The following is an 18,733-nucleotide window of genomic DNA, read 5'->3' on the forward strand; positions in this document are numbered from 1 at the left end:
TATAATATTGTAAAATGATTAAATGTATGTCCCATGTAAACAGAATAGTGTGCAATGATCAAATGAACAAAAAAAAAACAAAAAAACCCCCAAAAAAACAACGTTTCAAGTTTCAAGTTTGGTTTATTTGTCACATACATAGTCATACACAGTATAACTCGCAGTGAAATGGTTGAGAGTGCTCTGTCCAAACTGAGGAAAAAGAAAACAGGGGTGCATAGAGAAATATATATTCTATATATGTACAAAAATATATTAACAATGTATGTACAATATATGTATATTATGTTTATATACACAATGTACAATGTATATGGTTGTGTATATATGTATGTACACAAAGTACAGAATGTACAGATCCATCTTGTAAAATGACATATTTACAGTTTTTATGTTACATGGTGACAATAATAGTCTGGGGCCAGTACAACCTATTACACAAATGACAATACCAATAATCTAATAATACATTATACCAATAATCTAATAATGCTGTCAGTTATATGACAATTATTAATGACTACATTTGGGTCATAATCTTGATTCTTGTCAAGCACAGAACCAATGGGAATGCGTGGGAGAAGCTGCCATGAACAAAAAATAGGTTCATTGTTTTGCTAAACACACATAATAATAAACCACAATTTTTCCACTTAGACTAAGAATTTGCTTGGAATATTTAGTGATGCTTGCAAACTCTTTGAGTCTATTTTTAACAAAAGCAATGAATATGTGTCCATGTACATTATTTGGACAAAAGAAATATTGCCAGATGTTCAGCAAATATAAGTATTAAGTGGTAAATCCCTTGTGCATCAAAAGATACTGGGTGTTTCAAACCTAAATTACAGCTACAGTATGTATATCAGTAAAGCAGCCCTACCGTTACAAAACTGGAGACCAAAACTAGCGTCTGGCCTTGCCTTCATCTCAGGAATGAGCAAATCAAAACTGGTGCTGTATCCGTTCCTTTAGGATGCTTTAGGATGCATGAAAAATGACATGCCTACGGCATCTTCAAAAGGCCATAAATAAATAAATAGATAAATAAATAAATAAATAAATAAATAAATTGATGCTGAAATCATTCTGACTGTGCCTTTTAATCCTATGGATTAGGAAAAGGTATTTTAAGTAATCCAATGCTCCTGCTCGTGATTATCAAAGGCACTTCCACTATTAACAATTTTAATTGCTGGTTAATTATTTGGTAAATAGTTTGTGCCTCACAGCTTGATCTAGTTTTAATGAATGTCAATTCTTGATGCAGTAGTCAATGAATTTATTATTACATTTTGTGTGTAATATTATGCACTAAATACCTGTTCATTACATCCTTTAAAACGATGGCTATTGCTGTTTTTTTCATTTCTTAGTATTTATCTACGATAGTTATTAAATGAAATGGCTGAATTACTGAATGCATCTTGCATTCATATCGAATCCACATAATTGGATGTCCAAGATCATTTTAATTGTATATGAACATCATTATAAGACATAAAAAGCAACTTTCAAATAACCACAATAAAGACATCAGTGTTCAGTGAACCTCTGTAAGATATGTAAATCAGTTTTATACCAAATAGGTTCTATAAATGATGACTGACACAGTCTTTGCCCCAGGAGACTCTGCACTGGCCCCTTCACTCCCATCTGGTCAATTTCTGTTCTCGCCCCTTCCTGGGTCCTGCCTTGCTGCGGATGTCATCATCCCTGTTTTTTCCTTTGTCCCTTGTGAAATCTCGCCTTTGTTTGTTTTGCAATACCTAGCTTGTTTTCCTTTTGTGTGTCATGTTCCAGTATTTGCTGGCCACTCCATTGTTAGCCTGTTCCTTAACTGGATTTGTCTATGCTACCTGTGTACTTGTGTATTTGACCATGCTGCTTCTTCAGACCAAGCCTAATAACCCAATTCAGCACCTGCTGTCAACTGCCTCTGGTTCCAGTTATATTATTTAAGATTCGTGATTTTACATTAATATTAGAAAAAAAATCTTATTGATAAAGATTTCTTTTTAAAAATGTTTTTGCTGACAAACATTGTCTTTACAACGCTGCTTTTAAGTTTTAGGAAGACAGTGTATCTCTAGCTGCTTCCTTTAGCTTTACACAATTATAATTAGAACAGTATTGTATATACTGTTCTAATTATTATAATTGTGCTAGTCAAAATTTCAATTCAATGTATTTAATTGGTATAGCACTTTACAAAAACCCAAGTGCAGACCTCAGATACTGTTCCAATGCATTATATATCTGCAATGTCCATTGAATATTATCATTATTTTAGCATTAGAAGCACAATTTATTCATTGAATTTGAGTTTTTTCTTGTGGAAAAAAATAGTATTTGCAGTACTAAAAATGAATGATTAACATCACTTGCTCCCCACTTTGATTTTGATTAAAATCATTCTGCAGATGTAACCAGAATGTTCTATCTTCAGACGGCAAGCACAATCTAAATCCTAATGGCCTGCATGGAATGTTGTTTCAGAATCACAAATTATTCATGTTAATTATATTGAAAACTGCCTGACTCTAGGCAATATATATGACCCACAGCCATTTCTGAGTGGCTGTGACCAGCACTTTTACAATATGCCATTAGCTATCTTAGGTAGATGAGGACCTGATATGCACTATGACTCACCACTCACTAAAATACCAGAGGTCACACGCACAGCTCTCTTGGGGTTAAAATTCTTCTTTTTCTTCTTCTTCTTCTTCTAAATCTTCTTTACAAGTTATCTTCCACTAAGCATCTGCTGGTGGTTGAATAAAAATGTGACCACAACTTGAGCTGCAACTTTCCAGAAGCTCTATTTGCATGCACAGACAATTTGATAATAAATGTGCTGGTTTTGTTGTAATTTGAATGTGTTGTTCTCTAACGGCTTGCATGTATAAATCAGTATGCACTCAGTACACTCATGCTGTGCTGGCCCTTAGAAACTGCTCAATTCAATAAAGAAAATCACATGGAAGTAATGTGATGTCAATGCCCGAGTGAACTATTCTATATATGCAATTCTTCAACATACAGCATAGAGTTGCATAGGGTGAATTTGGATATTTTCACCTTCCCATTCTGGAAACCATCCAACTAAAATCCTATATTTAAAATGAGGTTCCGCATAAACCAGTTTCTGGAATTTGAATGACAGTTTGGTTGTGGACTTTATCATTACTGGTAAGCTAGCTAACTGAGCAGTTAATGTAACTAGTTTGACACTTTATAATCACACCTGACACCAAGTTAAAAGGAGAATGAAAAATCAAAATGACCAGAACCATCACGATATGAATCTCTCTGTGATAGATTTAGCTAAAGATAGTTGTATGGCCCCCATTTACATGTATAACCATCAAATCAAATCTTTGCTCATGTATACCCGGAGTATGACCTCAAATCAGTAAGTCAAGGAATAAGGCAAGAGAAGGATTTGGTTCTGGTTCAGTCATTTTGCTAAAGTAAAATGGTTGATCTGCTTATTCCACAATGGATTCAATTTGGTGTTACAAATAATTCTCAATATCAATGATATTTACAGAAACTGTTGATAGAAATTTAACAAGCCAGTACTGTTAATTATGCTTTCAATTTTAAAATCATAAGTGCCCTGTTATAGAGATAAGACTATCAAACCACCAAGGCATACACCAATACCAACTTTGACTTTGAGCGACTTACTATGAAGAGAATTGTAGTCACTGCATTTAAAATACCTGTTAATCAGTGAGCTTGTTGGTAGCACTGAACTGAACAAGCAAATGTGTTCACAATGGGAAAATGCTCAGATGGATTCTTGTTGCAGGTTGGATGAAAAAAAAAATCACCTGTAAAACCAAATTGAACATTAGCATGGAACTATATTCAGGTTTAGCCTGATAGTAATTTTCACTGAGTGATTCAATAACATTTCAAACACTCTGCAGAGACATTTGTTGATGTGTGTAATCTGAGTGACCAGGTCAACTCTAAAAGCTTTCAGTCGTAGGCAGTTTTCACCAGGCACTTCTCAAACAGCCGCACTCTCATTTTCTAAGTAATGTAATCTCTTGCATATTATGAGTAATGCTTTAAAGTTTTCATTTGTGCTGGCAAGATCTAACCTTTAGAGTTCCATGACATAAAACATCAGGTTTGCTCTGACGAAGCTGATGGGAATTTTTAGATATTGAGTTGCTTAAAGTCACTCCACACTCTAAGAAAAAGCCTTAGGAATACAATGGTTTCCTTTGGAAATTGCAATTCTGTCAACAGCTCTTTTTGTACCCTGTGCATTTTTAAAAAAATAGCACTAACAGTGCTTAGGTTGAATGTAACAATATGTCTCCAAAAAACAAACATGTCCGCCCACTGAGAACAAAGGTCTCATTTACAGTGATGCCCTGTAAAACGCATAGCAAACATATTTACCATAAATAACAAAGGAATAACTTTCAAAAATCACCCTGAAATATTTTGATAAAATAAGAAAGAATCTAGACAAGACTGTTACCTGGATTTCTACTGATATGCCACCTCAATCAAATGAAATGTATATATATAGCACTTTTTACAACAGATGTTGTCACAAAGCAGCTTTACAAATGTCCAAGTCCAAGGCCTCAGTGAGTGGGAAGGAAAAACTCCCTATAGCATGAGGAAGAAACCTTGAGAGGAACCAAGACTGAAAGGGGGGGGGGGCATCCATCTCTGGCCGACAATGTTCACAATTTTAAGATAAAAATAAACAAAATAAACAAACAATAAAATGAAAAAATAAGCAATTATTGTCTAGTCCAATTTCTAGAAGTCCTAAAAATGAAACACTGATCATGATAAATTAGGTCTTTTTTTAACTAACAACACAGATGGCATTTACAGTGTTACGCCTTTATTCAACAAATGGCATTAAACAATCAAGGTTATTACTTTCTTTTCGACTTTAGGGACGTTAGGCCATTCTGCACTATTCAACACTCCAAAACTTGTTTTCTTTTTCCACAAGTGCTATGTTGGAAATTGCAAAGTGTTACATTGGAAGTATTTGAAGTTGGCTCATTTGAAAGTGGGACTTATTTGTATACAGGAAGTATTTGAGGTGGCAATTAATTCTTGCCATAATGATGTCACTAAAATCCATCACAGCGTATTGTCGTCTGACGAGATGAACAATCTGGAGTTGTTTGTACAAATGACAGCACAGGATATATTCAAATGCCAAATGCTCGAGACAAGAGAGAAAGCAACATAAAGAGGCTTACCTCTGTTTGTGTAGACCCCGTGTAACCCTATATCACTAAGCCATTCCACTCAAACAGTTCTGCAGCTCTATGCAGTATTGTGGCATTTTCCTGCATTCAAAATTATATCAGATTATGTACTTTGATAGGATTTTCTTTAATGGCCTGCTTCAGTGCATGTGACAGTATTGGTAATGGTGATAGTGCATAAATGGGATTATGTTCAGGACTCTAATGTGGCCTTAAAACACAGATTTCTTTCTGTTTGAGCCACGCTGCTGTTGATTGACTCATTTGTTTTGGATTTCTGGCATGCTGCATGACCCAATCTGTAACGTTGAGTGCCGCAGGGTGCGGGGCAGGACGCACAGACTCCCTTGATGTGGTGAAACATTTATTAACGAATAACATAAAAGACAATGGTGGCACTCACACATAGTAACGACATTAAACACGAACACACTGAAATGAAACATCAACACAAACACGCATAAACAGTTTACATCGATGCTAACACCTACACTAATAGCGACATAAGCAAATGACATCAACAATGACCAAGGAAGAGGCACACACAGACAGGGGTTTAAATAGACAGAAGACTGAACCCCATGTAGGTGTGTGCCACCACGGTAGGCATGGCTACATACACATGTGAACCCCCCTGCACGCGGCAGGCCATACCATGTGACTTGTGGGGGGGCGTCCCGTGACACAATCTCTATTGCTTTATCACATTCTGCTGTCAAATTTGCTCATGCAGCTTGAAATTCGCTGCTCTCTCATTAGCTGCAAGTGACCCACATCCTGATCAAGCAAAGCAGCCCACATTATTGAATTCCCTCCATTGAGCATCACGGCTAGGATGAGATTTTGGTGTTTGGTGACATGCAGTGTATTATAACCGTATCTCCAAATTTAATGCTTGGCACGTTTACTTTAAAGTTTAAGTTTTTGTTTTTTCATCTGTCAATGGAACGTAGCTCCTGTAGTTCTGTGGAACAAGAAAGTGATCTTCAGCAAGCTCTAGATGGGTATCAGTGGGTTTTGTTGAGGGTACTGATTTTATTTGTGCTAATCCTCCTCTCAATACAAGTCTTATTCAATGTTTATAATGACTCATAAGCACTCAAGTGCCAGGGATGCCTGCAGAGCCCTGATTGTTGCCCTAGACATCTTTGCCACTAATTTGCTATTTCAACAGCAAGGACATGCACTGATTTGTGTAGGGTGCCTATTCATTGGTGCTCCTTCCATTTTTTTGATTCATGCAAATTCAAAAGGGTTCACAAACGTTTTCATGCAATTATAAATCACTTTAGACTTGAGAGTCTTAAACCAAGAGTCTTGAGTCTTAGCTAACTGGGTCAAGTACAGTGTCACATACTATAACATTTGGTCATGTCCCCCACAGCTGATGAAGGACCCCTGTCTGAAACATTCTGTTTCTCTGGAAACTCTGTTTACTTTATTACAAAAAAATAAAAATAAAATAATAATACAAAAAAAAAAAAATAAAATAAATAAATATATATATATATATATATATATATATATATATATATATATATATATATATATATATATATATATATATATATATATATATATATATATATAAAATGTCTGGGTGTGTGTGTGTGTGCGCGCGCACATATTTGTGCATGTGTTCTCAACAATCCAGTCAGAAGTGTCTGACAAGCATCGCTGAGTTTTCGAAATATGAATAAGGGGTAGTCTGCATAACCAACTGACCAAAAGTAACACAAAAGACCCCAAAAAGCACTTATCATCTGCGGAACTTGAATGATGCAATTACCACTGAGTGGAAAAAAGGAGTATATATGCCTCACTGGCTATATTTTGTCTAAAGACTCAGTGACCTTGCACAACTACAATTTAATAAGAGGAGATATTAAACAAGTCGAAGACAGGGAAAGAGTGAGGAACTCTTTGATTATATTCTGCACTGCTGTGTCTTTCTAAGAGTCTGTGTTTAACTTTTGCTGTGTAGTGGCTACCTTCACAGTGCATAAGGCTTAAACAAGCACTCATCTGCTACAGTATCCAGATTTGGTGATTCTAACAGGATGGCTGCACTGAGCACGAATCACAGAAAAACCCACCCAGCGTCTAGAATTCCGGCCCACAATGCATCTGCAGTCCTGCCACTGCAGGCTCAAACAGGGCCACAGATTTTAGGAGAGCCTGAATTGTAAATGGCAGTAGAGATGCGGTGTAAGGCCCCAGAGTAAAGTCATTGACAGATGGCGGAGTGCAGCAGGCTTGAATCGTGCACGGAAACTTTTAAAACCAAGCTGTACAAATGACACCACAGGAGCCCAGTCACAACAGGCATCATAGGAGATCCAACACAGCAGCAGCGATAAGACAGTATATAAATCAACATGCATACAAGCATCAAATACCAAACATGAACCCCCATAAATCAACATGTGTACTTAAAATTTTTCCCTGACTAGAGGTGAGATTTTTTCCCATTCCCCTCTTCAAATTATGGAGAGGACCAGAGTGATGTTACTTTCATTGCTGAACATACTCAGATATTCTATGAAGGCTCCATGTTTCATCTCTGAGATGAGGACATAAATGCTAACATTTATGACTAGTTAACCAGCTCCAAAGGTTAACAAATCAGGGCCATGGCATGGTATAGGTTTTTACAGTCTTGGGAATGCAGCTATTCACATTTACTTATGTCCTAAGAGCTAATCCTGTACCTTATATGAATAAAGCATATTGCCGAGACATGTGATGGACTTCTATAAAGCATCTATTTTGGAACTGAATACTTCTGAATGTTATTAGCTTAATTGGTGTACTTAGCTAAATGAAGGGGTCTGAGAACATGATCCTAGCTGGATCCAAAATGGTGCCTGAGCAACACTGTAAGTGGTCTGTCTAATTAAATCCCTAAAGCCTCGTATTCCTGGCAATCACACTGCATGGTGCCACTGGCCCTCTGAACCAACACCCACTGAAGGAACAAGAAATTTCAAATATGGTTTTGTCTCTTTTTTTGTATGGTAGCAAATGAAAGCTCAGGCATGACCCACAATTTGTGACTGTAGATTTAAATGTGAACTGGATATTTTGGTAACACTTTATGTATCATGCTGTTCATAAGGCTGCATGACTCCTCCATTATCCCTTTATGATAGCTGATATCATCCTACATAGTAATTGGAACCTAAAAGTAATTATAAAACCTTATTCCTGCAAGGGTTTGCACTCATAAATCCTGCTTCTGTTATTTTTTGTCAAGTTGATGCGTGTAAAAATGGATTTTTGTTGATATAAGTCAGTTGAAATGATGCAGCATGATCATTTTACAGAATGAGGCCAACTGTAGCACTAGACAATGTCTGTAGTACTAGACATTAGGCTTATGTCAATTTGGCATCAGAACTGACTAAAGCTGTCTTTAGGGCTCCTGACACCTGTTGGAATAAGCTTTTCTAGTGTTTGTGTAAGTTTATGTCAGTTGTTATGAAGGGATTATCTAGCATTATGAATAGCACTCATAAATGAAGTGCTGCCAGTGTTTTTCTTTCAGACAAGCTTTCTGGAACCACCCCGTTTACACATATTATTTTGTTTGTGTCATTGCAGAACATATGGTAGCTAGAGCTATTGTTCTCTATGGATTAACTATGGCTTGCTCAATAGGGATCTGGACCCATACATTTGTAAAGCTGCTTTGTGAAACACATGTTGTAAATGGTGCTATATAAATACATTTGACTTGACTTAATATGTGTACACATATTTTGGATGTATAATTAGACATAAATGCTTATATATTGTAAAGTGTATACAAAGAAACTATTGAAAGTTAACATTTCTTAGATACTGTCCACTGCTTCAAATCTTTACTCATCCAAGTCAGGTTAGGGCACCAGTTGTGCCAAAAGGCAGAACTCAATTTACCCTTAAGCTTTGCATAGTGCAGCTTGCATGTATTAAAATACAACTATGCAAAGCTTAAGGGGAAACTGAGTTCTGTTATTTCAAGCTTTTCAATTTGCAAAGTTTGTTAAACATGGTTTGGAGCTAAATCTCTTCAGGGTTTTTACTGTTTGTCTGTTATCCTATGCCTGTTTCTGAGATAGAAAGATGATTGATCACAATGATTTGAGTAAGGTTTTCAGCCCCATTTAGTGTGCTGGCTACTTTCACAAAAAACTTACTCACAAATCATTATCATGTTGCATGTAATTACCATATTATTAGGTTAGTTTTGGCTTTCAGCAGAATCAAATCTGTGCAAACAATCTATGCAAACATAGATCTCTCTCTTGCTCTCTCTTTCACCCTCTCTTTAGCTCTTTCAGACAGAAGGGAGAAGTGCATTAAATTGTGATAAAATATTAACTAAATATGTCTATAGATTTCTCTCATGTCTTTCCATTTATATTTTGTAAAAATGGATTGGATGGCCTTGACTAGCCTAGTTCATTGACTCCTATTCTGCTCTTTTCTTTCTATTATCATTTATATCTTTTGGCCTTTTGCAATGTCATGTTGATTGTTTAGGGAACAGGACTCACAGTGGCAACAAATATTGAGTCAATTTGAAACATGTTTATGACACATCCATAACATATTGTCTCATACATATTCAAATATAATAAGCACTATTATTTCCTTTTATATTGGTATAAGTGACATATGTTTGTATTATTGCTGTAGGTGGCTAATCAATACATACACTCCAACTGTACATGTGCAGATGTGAGTCATCATGCCTCAGGCTCTTAGCTCTGTACAGTCTTGAGCTGTGAGTGATGACGATTGAGACAGGCTCGTTAAAGGGTGCTACAGTTAATAGTCTAATTAGCTTTATGGCTCTTGGCAATATTTTTCCACATCTTCATGATGAGAGATATGAGCCATTTCACATTTGTGCAGCCCCATTGTCACCCTAATAAGTACCAAACATGGTCTGAGTGAGCTCTTGACCTCGACTGTCTTATGAATTGTGTGGTCAGATGAGATATAAGCAGGCAGTTCCTCAGGTCCAGCAGAAAGGAAACCTTTACTACTGGACCCTCAAGTTCCTCTCAAGCAGACTTTGGGTTTGAGTGTGTTTTCAAATGCTGTGTTCACCACTCTGCTTCTCTCAGCTTCTAAACCTCAGACTGTCCTAGGTTAATAGCAGCAAATGGAAGAGAATATTGTGAGAGCATGTGAAGCATATCATACTGGCATCAATTATCTAATGACAAATTTGGGGAAGTTAAAAAGATATTTGTTTGGACTACACAATGATCATATAATCAATTTTGCTTTAAACTGCCACATATCTTTGGGGATAAGACCGAAATCATAGTGCCGTGTTTGATATCACGTTAGGTGAGGCCAAGATTACAACGGTCAGAGAGGTGAGATTGAGATGAGACCAAGATAAATGGTCAAGTTGAAACTCAAAAATGAAAAACAAAAAAATGTGGCCCTTCATCTTGAAATGTATCATTCAGAATATGTCAATGGGATATTGAGTTAAAGGGAATCATTATTACTAAGTTCTCAGTTTAAATGACAATCAAATTAGCATAAACAGATATATGTTTACAACGCATTATTCATATCTTATTCCACTCTGTCTAGATTATGCTGTGAAATGTTTTTAAACCTAAACCCATGTGATACATTGCCTCCAGCAAGTGGTGACCTCTCTGTCAGAGCCAGAGATCTGGGAGATAATGTGTGGGGAATGTGAAAAGTGTATCGTAGCTCTTAATGGGGGGAGGAGTGCACAGTGGTGTGTGGCAAGGGGCTGCTCTTTGCCCGTGGTGAGAGCTGTAGTGTTCCAGCACTGAGTAGGTGGACTCTTGTCCTCAGCTTTATCTCAGAACACCGTTATCGGCATTTTCATCTATCCTGCTACGAGTTACAAGGGGTTTCCATGGGAACTAAATGGAAATCACTCAGAAAAAAAGAGAGAGAGTGAGAGACAGAGAGAGAAGTGTGATGTAGTCAAGGCTGTGGATGGTTCACAACAAGTTGATAGCCAGAGGGCTTGCTGTTGAATGGCACTGGCTGAGCTTGTCATGAGCTGCTAGCACTGGAACAGCTTCATGTGACCCACATCAGCACCCACAAACAGCAGTGAGCATGCTACAGTATACGGACCACTAATTTTGATCCCATGTTGTTTACTGTTTCCACCCTGTTTGTGAGTTATAAAATCTGGCTTCCTGGATCACTAAGCCCTTGCATTTTGGAGAAAAACCTGCCCGGTTAATTCATTTCTATTGTGGAAATACTGAATCTTCCTTACCACCTTGGTAAATCTCCATGCAACTGAAATGTATACTGGCTCACATACCACTTCCCGCATGTAAGAGCTGGACTGAGAAGGAAGGCTGGCAGCAGGTCTGACATGTCCCTGATTAGAAGCAGTGCTATGGAATAGAACGGAATGGCAAGGCACGAAGCTTGTTAAGCACCAGGCTGAAGTGTCCCAGAGAACCGCATAATGCAAGCTTGTTTGCCTGTTATATGCCCACTGGCGTAATTGGTGAGCTTCATCTAGCATGGGTGTGTTTCTTTGTAATGGGTTTTATATGCCACTGCAGTGCTGCTTGCCATTACCAACTGCATTTGTGTGCATCAAGTTGCACCTGCAGTCGACTGGAGCGCAAGGGAACTCATCTGCCACTTTTTTGGTTTCACTGTTAGAGGAACATTTTTAGTGTTTTAATGATAATGTGCAGAGCATATGGCTCTTTATTTCACTTTGTTGCGTCATCTGATTATGGTATTTTATCAGTTAAGCCTTAAAACCAGTTCAGGGAATTAGTTTATCCTTCTTACTAAGACAGCCAATTCGTAGTAATGGAACACTGATTAAATCAATTTTAGATTTTTTTAATGAATGAATAAATAAAAGTACACTTCAGATTTTTTTTTGGCAGATATTTTACTAGATTTGAATGTCTTAAGATTATTGTATACAAAACATAAAATCTCTCACTCAAGATGCAGAAAGCCTGTTTCTTGAAAGCTTTGCCTTTCATTCTCTCATTATTCCTCAGGCAAATCAAGCTTAAAAGCTGAAGTTACGTTACTATTTTTATTCTAGCCTCTGACCTCCCTTGGGCCATCTAGTGCCCAATCAGTGAAGATAATGTGTTCAGACTGATAACTATCTCTCTGGGGCCAAGTCTCATGCTGGACTGGGCAACAGCGATACATTGAGGATGCCAGCGCATTGTGTCCCCTCATCCCTCGCGTCTGAATGCAGCAGGATGCAGCTCAGGCATGTGTGGGGACTGACAGCTCCCCAGAACTGTCTGTCATGTATTTATCTCAGTAATGTATTCAGCTCAGCAGACCCGTGGTACCTTCAGAGCAAGTAACGTGATTGGGCCCAACACCATATCTGAGTAAGGCATGTTCTGGCTAACAGCAGCAGAGAAATAACCTCTTACACATTTCTCGTCACCTCTGAATACACACCTCCTGAACACATCCAGACAGTAGTTCCAGCCCTCTGCTATTATTCACATACCATGTACTTTATGTAGCTGGATGGCATAGGTTTAGTATGGAGAACAAGCTTGGGGGACAAGTCTCCACTTTGCTGAGTGCTAACCATCTTGCTAACCAGCAGTATATGGTCATGAGCTCCCCAGAACCTCTTCCAAGGTTAATAAAACCAAACTGGTCATTCTGAGTTGCTCATAGAACACACCCAGACCTTAATGGTGAAGTACAAAAAAAAAAAAATCAGTATGTGAAGTTTGAAAAGAAATAAAATACAGAACAAACCTGCACTTGATATTCAACATTCAGAGCAAATCTATGTCTAAATATAAGATGATTGAGAGAAAAAAGCTGGATTCCCTGAGAGCTTAATGATGGCCTCCTACGCATACCATTCCATCAACAAATAACTGAGCACTTCACCCTTTCCCTAAGTGCATCATTAATCTATAGCAGACATGGGGCACAGCTGAATATCCCTAATAGCAACAGACCCAACAACAACAGCCTATTTGTTACATGTATAATGTTTATATGTGTAGGATTCCCACTTTCAACTCTTAAGGGCTTTATGCACAACTGAGAGTCTTTGCAATTGCAGTAAATGAAAACAGGAAAGAGAATGAGTTCTATATACTCTGGCAATGACTTATTAGCAGTGATGGGTGTGATACATAGGATTGATTTATCTAATGTAGGTGAGAGCAAAATCTTTGCCAGTCTCCATCCTAGAGTTACCCCATATCTCTCTGCCTCATACTCCCTTAGAACCTGAACATGCTCCCAACTTAAACTTACCCAACCTTTTCTGGAACTGCTAATCTGTTTTTTGGATTCAAACTACATGAGTCATATCGTGGCTTGGAGCACAACACAAAATACTGAATACCTCTATAGAGTTGGGGGTAATTTTCAGTCGGTTTAGAGATGCAGTTTACTGGCAAGTCATGCTGGCTCTCTTAATTAGGATTATGGCTGAGAGAGAGCATGACTCTCTGCACTGTGTTCGCTGATCTGCCTGCCTGGGCACCCTTGCAGAATTCATAATGAATACGTGACCAAGCATGCCAAAAAGCATTTAGCAACAGTTAACTTGTCAGGTTGCCACAGTCAACTTATCAGTAATCTGCCTTTGCTGAAGCTGAATCCTTTAGTGACAAGCCCAAACTCAGCTGAAATCTAAATGCAAGCTAAAAAAAAGAGGCACACTGCAGCAGTAAACAGTCTTGTTTTCATCAGGGCATTTTTGATCCCCCTAGAGGTTAAAGCAGCCAGAGCAGGAGGCAGCAGTGAGGTCTTACCTGAGTTCACGGATGCTTGTGTATCCATTAGCTGGTTAAAGCCCAGGTGATCATGCCCTCCTATTTGGGCAGACAGCAAGCAGGGTAAGCAGGCAGGTGGGTAGGTGTTTTGGGGGGAGTTGGGGGTGTGATCACAGACAGCTCCTAGTGATCAACCTGCTAAGAGTTTTCCAGTGCAGTAGCTTTCTCCCAGGTCACTCCAGCCAGCCCCAGCAGACACACCAGTTCGGGGAGCTGGGGCATCGGTGCAAGGTGGGTCGGACCGCCTACATCTCCGTCTGGAGCCTGCTGGTAATTGCGTGCACTTGGCTGCCTGACGTAACTTTCCAGCCTTTTTTTTCTAGCCCGTCTTGGCGCTGCCTTGCTTGTGTCTCCGTCCGTCCTCCAGGCAAGACCGGCGAGTGTGGCTGCGGTGCGGTGACGGCACGAAAGCAAGAGCACAGGGGGAGAGAGGGAAGGAGAGAGGGAGGGAGGGATGTACAGAGAGAGGGAGGAAGGGAGAGAGGGAGTGAGAGAGGTGGATAGAGGAGGAACAGAAGGAGGGAGGGAGAGAGTAAGAGAGAGGGGGATGCTTCATCCATCGGCATCAATCAGGGACGAAGTGAAGGGGAGGGTCTCTGCACGTCAGTCACACTCATGTGAAGAGCTTGAAGGCTGTGCAGATCTCTTGGATTACATGCATGTGTGCTGGCACATGCATGTGTATGTTTGCATGTTCATAGGTCCAGTGGATTTAATGGAGTGTGTAATATAGCTTTGATATTGCTGCAGACTGCCATTCCCTCTCTGTCCTTGTGCATCCCTTATAAGCTTACAAATCCACACATGCACAGCAGAATCAATCACAAACACAGGGGATGCGTAGGAGCAGGCAGGCTGTTGGAGTCTCCGGTGCAATCTGGGAACATTTACATTAAACACTGCGGAACTGGACAGAGGACAAATACCCTGCAGGCTCTTCCTTTAGAACCCACAGGAGGTCCATCTCACAGAAAAGAACTTGGAGTGGTCAATCAAATAACCAAGCAAAAGCTGCTCCATTAAACACACCGGGACCAAGACGTGGTTCTGTCATTTGCCTGTGAACTAATGATTTTCTTCCCAGTTATAGGATAATGACATTCAGCCTCATCAAGGCAATCTGCTTTCATTTCTTTGCTTGGGTCCAAGACTTAATAACAGGGAGGCAAAAGGGAGAGAAAGGGAGAGAAAGAGCGGAAGAGAGCAAATAGTTCTAGGGGAAGGCTTGAGTAAGAGACGAGAGAGAGAGAAGTGGGCTATAAAAAGAGAAAGAGAAAAAGATGAAAAGATGGAAACTGAGCCAGATCCAGGCACGTAGCTTATGTTGTGCAGGCTGATGGAGTGGGGGCATTTCCACAGAGCAAGGAGTCGCATACTAAACACGTCCCTCATGTCTCCTGGAGAAAGAAAACACTCTTCTATCAATCCAATGATTCGCCTTCTCATGTAGGTTGAATTGTTGCCAGGATGACTCTTCCTGGAAGAGTATTGTTTACACACAGTCTCATACACAGTACTGAGTGAGCAAGTGCTGGGTTTTATGCAATGTTTTGCAACGTGGCAAGCTAAGTAAGTGAGAGGCAGGTCTGCAAAAGGCCAGGTGGCTTTCAGCTATGGCATTAACCTTGCCCACCAGCTAAATGGCTTGCAGCCCATGCAGCAAGCCCAAAGCTGGGCTGTAATGGGCCAAATGTAGGCTTATGGCAGTATGCAGTCTGTCACCCAATTAGTCATCATGATCAAAATCCTCTTGATTCAACAAATTCCATATTGCCTTCATAGCACAGTATCAGGGTATAACAGACACTCAATTCCAATTACAGTTTCAAAATGAGAAATCTATTTTGCCTTTAGGGGAATTTGGAGACTGCTGTTGATGTTTGGCTAAATGGGACCCTCGGTATCTTGAACAAATAGTCCAGAAAGACAAGCAAAGGGAAATGACGCAAAGGAAAGGCAGTCATTTGAAGCATGCCTCAATAATTAAGCATGAGAGAGGCAGTTAGAGACAAGTCTGATGCCTACTGATGCCCTACAGATGTTAATGCTTTTATATGCCTCTTGAACTCAGCGGTGGTATGGATCCAGATGTATACTGACAAAGCAGCATGAAATGCTAAAATCAGGCACACAAGAGAAAGGAGATGGGAGTGCTTGGTTAGCTGCTTTAATGAGGTGACACCTCTACCCTACCTCACCCCCAACTAGCTCAAACATGTGATATGTGATGTTATTTAAGGCTTGTAACATTGGTTTCATGTCTTTGCTGGTGGTAAGTCCTGTTAGGCTCTAATAGTTGACTATGTTGGCTTTGTGGCATATGGCCACTATGTTACAGTAACAGCTCTGGTTGGTTGGTTGGTTGGTTGGTTGGTTGGTTGGTTTTATAGATTTTCCTAAATATGATGTTGCAATGTTACTTGTATTTGTCTAGAGGTCAGGAAATAGTTGAAGTTATGAAATTGTGAGTTAGCCTACTTCGCTATCAAGGGGAACAGAACATTGGAAAACACTGCTATTTAATTTGCCTTCTTCTGCATTACCATTATATTGTGAAATGACTTATAAATTAGTCTATATTATCCCAAGACTTTTAGAAAATTACATGCACAAGCAAGCTTCATTCTTCTCTTTGAGCTGACTGTGTCAAGGAGAGCCTTCACTGTCACCCTGGTTAGCCAGCTGACATCAGCTAGCAGCTAGCAAATTAATGTTAACACATAGAGTTAGCTAACTGTAGTGATGGCTAACTCCCTCAGCTGGCCTTTAGGCAACACACCTTTAAGCTAATGTGTTTGATGAGTCTAGGGATAAGTCAGCAAAGTTATACTTCTCTCTCCATTGGTCATGTCCATGGCTACTACACCAGCCAAAGGTAAGGACCCGGAAACCAGTGAGACTGTACCTTGCCCATGTCTTTGTGGAGCAAAGGGACCCTTACCTACTATGCAGTGTTTGCATGGGCACTAAACACACTAGGGTATCAGTGGCTGACCTGCAGACATGCATCCACTGTGCTTTGATGTGCCTAATTCAAGAGAGGATGTTCAGAGTAACTGTAGCAAGCAAACAGGACCTGTTCCTGTCCAGTGCTACATCCAAGGTTATGTCCAGTGATCATCAGATATGAGCCTCCACAAGATGGACATGATGGATCCAATTTTCTGTCTTTAATTCTAAGCTCCACACTGACCATCCAAACACTAGGTGATGGAGATTGTCCAACTTCTTGCAAGCCAATCTTGGCCCATTCCACTTTAGAGGGATGTGCTGTCACAGGCTATAGGGGAAATCTACCATCCCTACCCAGACACCATGGCTTGGGCCTGGCCCTTGAGAAGTAGAATTTGAATGTGGTGGGCCTTCCCCCTGTGGTTACTGATACAATATAAAGTGCCAGGGACTTCTCTATTCACGCATTATATGATAATAAAAAGTGAGGGTTTTTTTTGAGGAATGGTATGCTTTTAGCAATATTACTTCTTTTCGGTGCTCAGGGGAAGAATTGCTTTGTTATTTACAGGAACTGTTGGATAAGGCTTTTTCTACCGTCAAAGTGTACTTAGCTGCCATGTCACCCTGTCATACAGGCTTTGGGGAAAAGCCTGTAGGCCAGCACCTCCTTGTTTGTTTCTTCATGAAAGGGGCATGCTGTAAATGTCCAGTGTTCAGGCCATTGAGCCCACCATGGTATCTGTCCTTGGTGCTGGGTACTCATTATCATCCCTTGGAGTGCCTGGAGGGTGTGGGGCTAAAGTTTATCTCTCTTAAAACAGCTTTGCTTCTGGTTCTGACCACAGCAAAGTGAGTGATTTGCAAATTGTTTGCAGTTGGACTCAGGCTACACTACAGCACAATTGCTCCCTAATCTTCTGTTTGTGCCATACGTGATGTTTTCAGTCTACAGGTGCCCAGTGGTGCAGCTGCCGGTTATTCCTCCTTCGCAATGGTGGAGGATCAGAGGTGTAAATACTTATTATCTCATGTCCCAATATAGCAGATTATAGGAGAGATGATTAGCTGTTTGTGTCATAGGCCACTCATAAGTATAGGCTGTCCTACCAGAGACTCTGCCACTGGATTGAGGAGGTGACTGCTGTGACTTATAAGTGTAAAGACTCATAACTACCAGACCAGAGCACCTTGGGCCTTGTTCAGGGACTTCAGTGTGGGAGCTCTGTCCAGCTGTGTGCTGGGCTTCAAGGAAAACAGTACAGTTCTACAGGCTAGATGTCTCAGATCTATCCCTGGGACATGTTGTGCTAGGAGCTGATGTCTCCAAGTTAGTTTGAAGAGGCACTTATCTAGGCCCTTGTATTATTGGCCAGGTGATAAGTGCAATTTTGGAGTAGTCTATATTACAGTGAAACAGAGCAAAGTTAGAAACAACATTGGGTTATTTAACATAATCTCCAGTTCTTTGAGCAGGGGTGGACCTGTATCATAATCAAACGTGGTGCCATTGGAACGTCTATAGTTGGTCACACCCTCTTATCAAAGAACTAGGGATTACATTTACATCATTTAGCTGACACTTTTATCCAAAGCAACTTACAATCATACTTACAATCATGAATACATACAACTTAAGCAAGGTTAAAGGCCTAGCTCAGGGGCCCAACAGTGGTAATTTAGCAGTGGAGCTTGCACTGGCAACTTCCTGAT

General features: G+C 39.8%; 1 protein-coding gene across 4 annotated transcripts in view; it reads right to left on the reverse strand.

Annotated features, from left to right (window-relative positions):
• The window catches only part of frmpd3 (FERM and PDZ domain containing 3), an 86,488-nt gene extending 72,048 nt beyond the window's left edge, over window positions 1-14,440 (reverse strand). For 2 of the 4 annotated variants that reach the window (XM_027004893.2, XM_027004892.2), the window contains exon 1: window positions 14,048-14,440. The gene's annotated coding sequence lies outside the window, so the exon portion shown is untranslated. The remainder of the gene's footprint in view (window positions 1-14,047) is intronic. The other 2 variants (XM_027004897.2, XM_027004896.2) reach the window with 1 other exon arrangement.
• Between the last annotated feature and the right edge of the window lie 4,293 nt (window positions 14,441-18,733).

Source organism: Electrophorus electricus, chromosome 12 (assembly GCF_013358815.1).
Source record: "Electrophorus electricus isolate fEleEle1 chromosome 12, fEleEle1.pri, whole genome shotgun sequence".
Taxonomy (NCBI): domain Eukaryota; kingdom Metazoa; phylum Chordata; class Actinopteri; order Gymnotiformes; family Gymnotidae; genus Electrophorus; species Electrophorus electricus.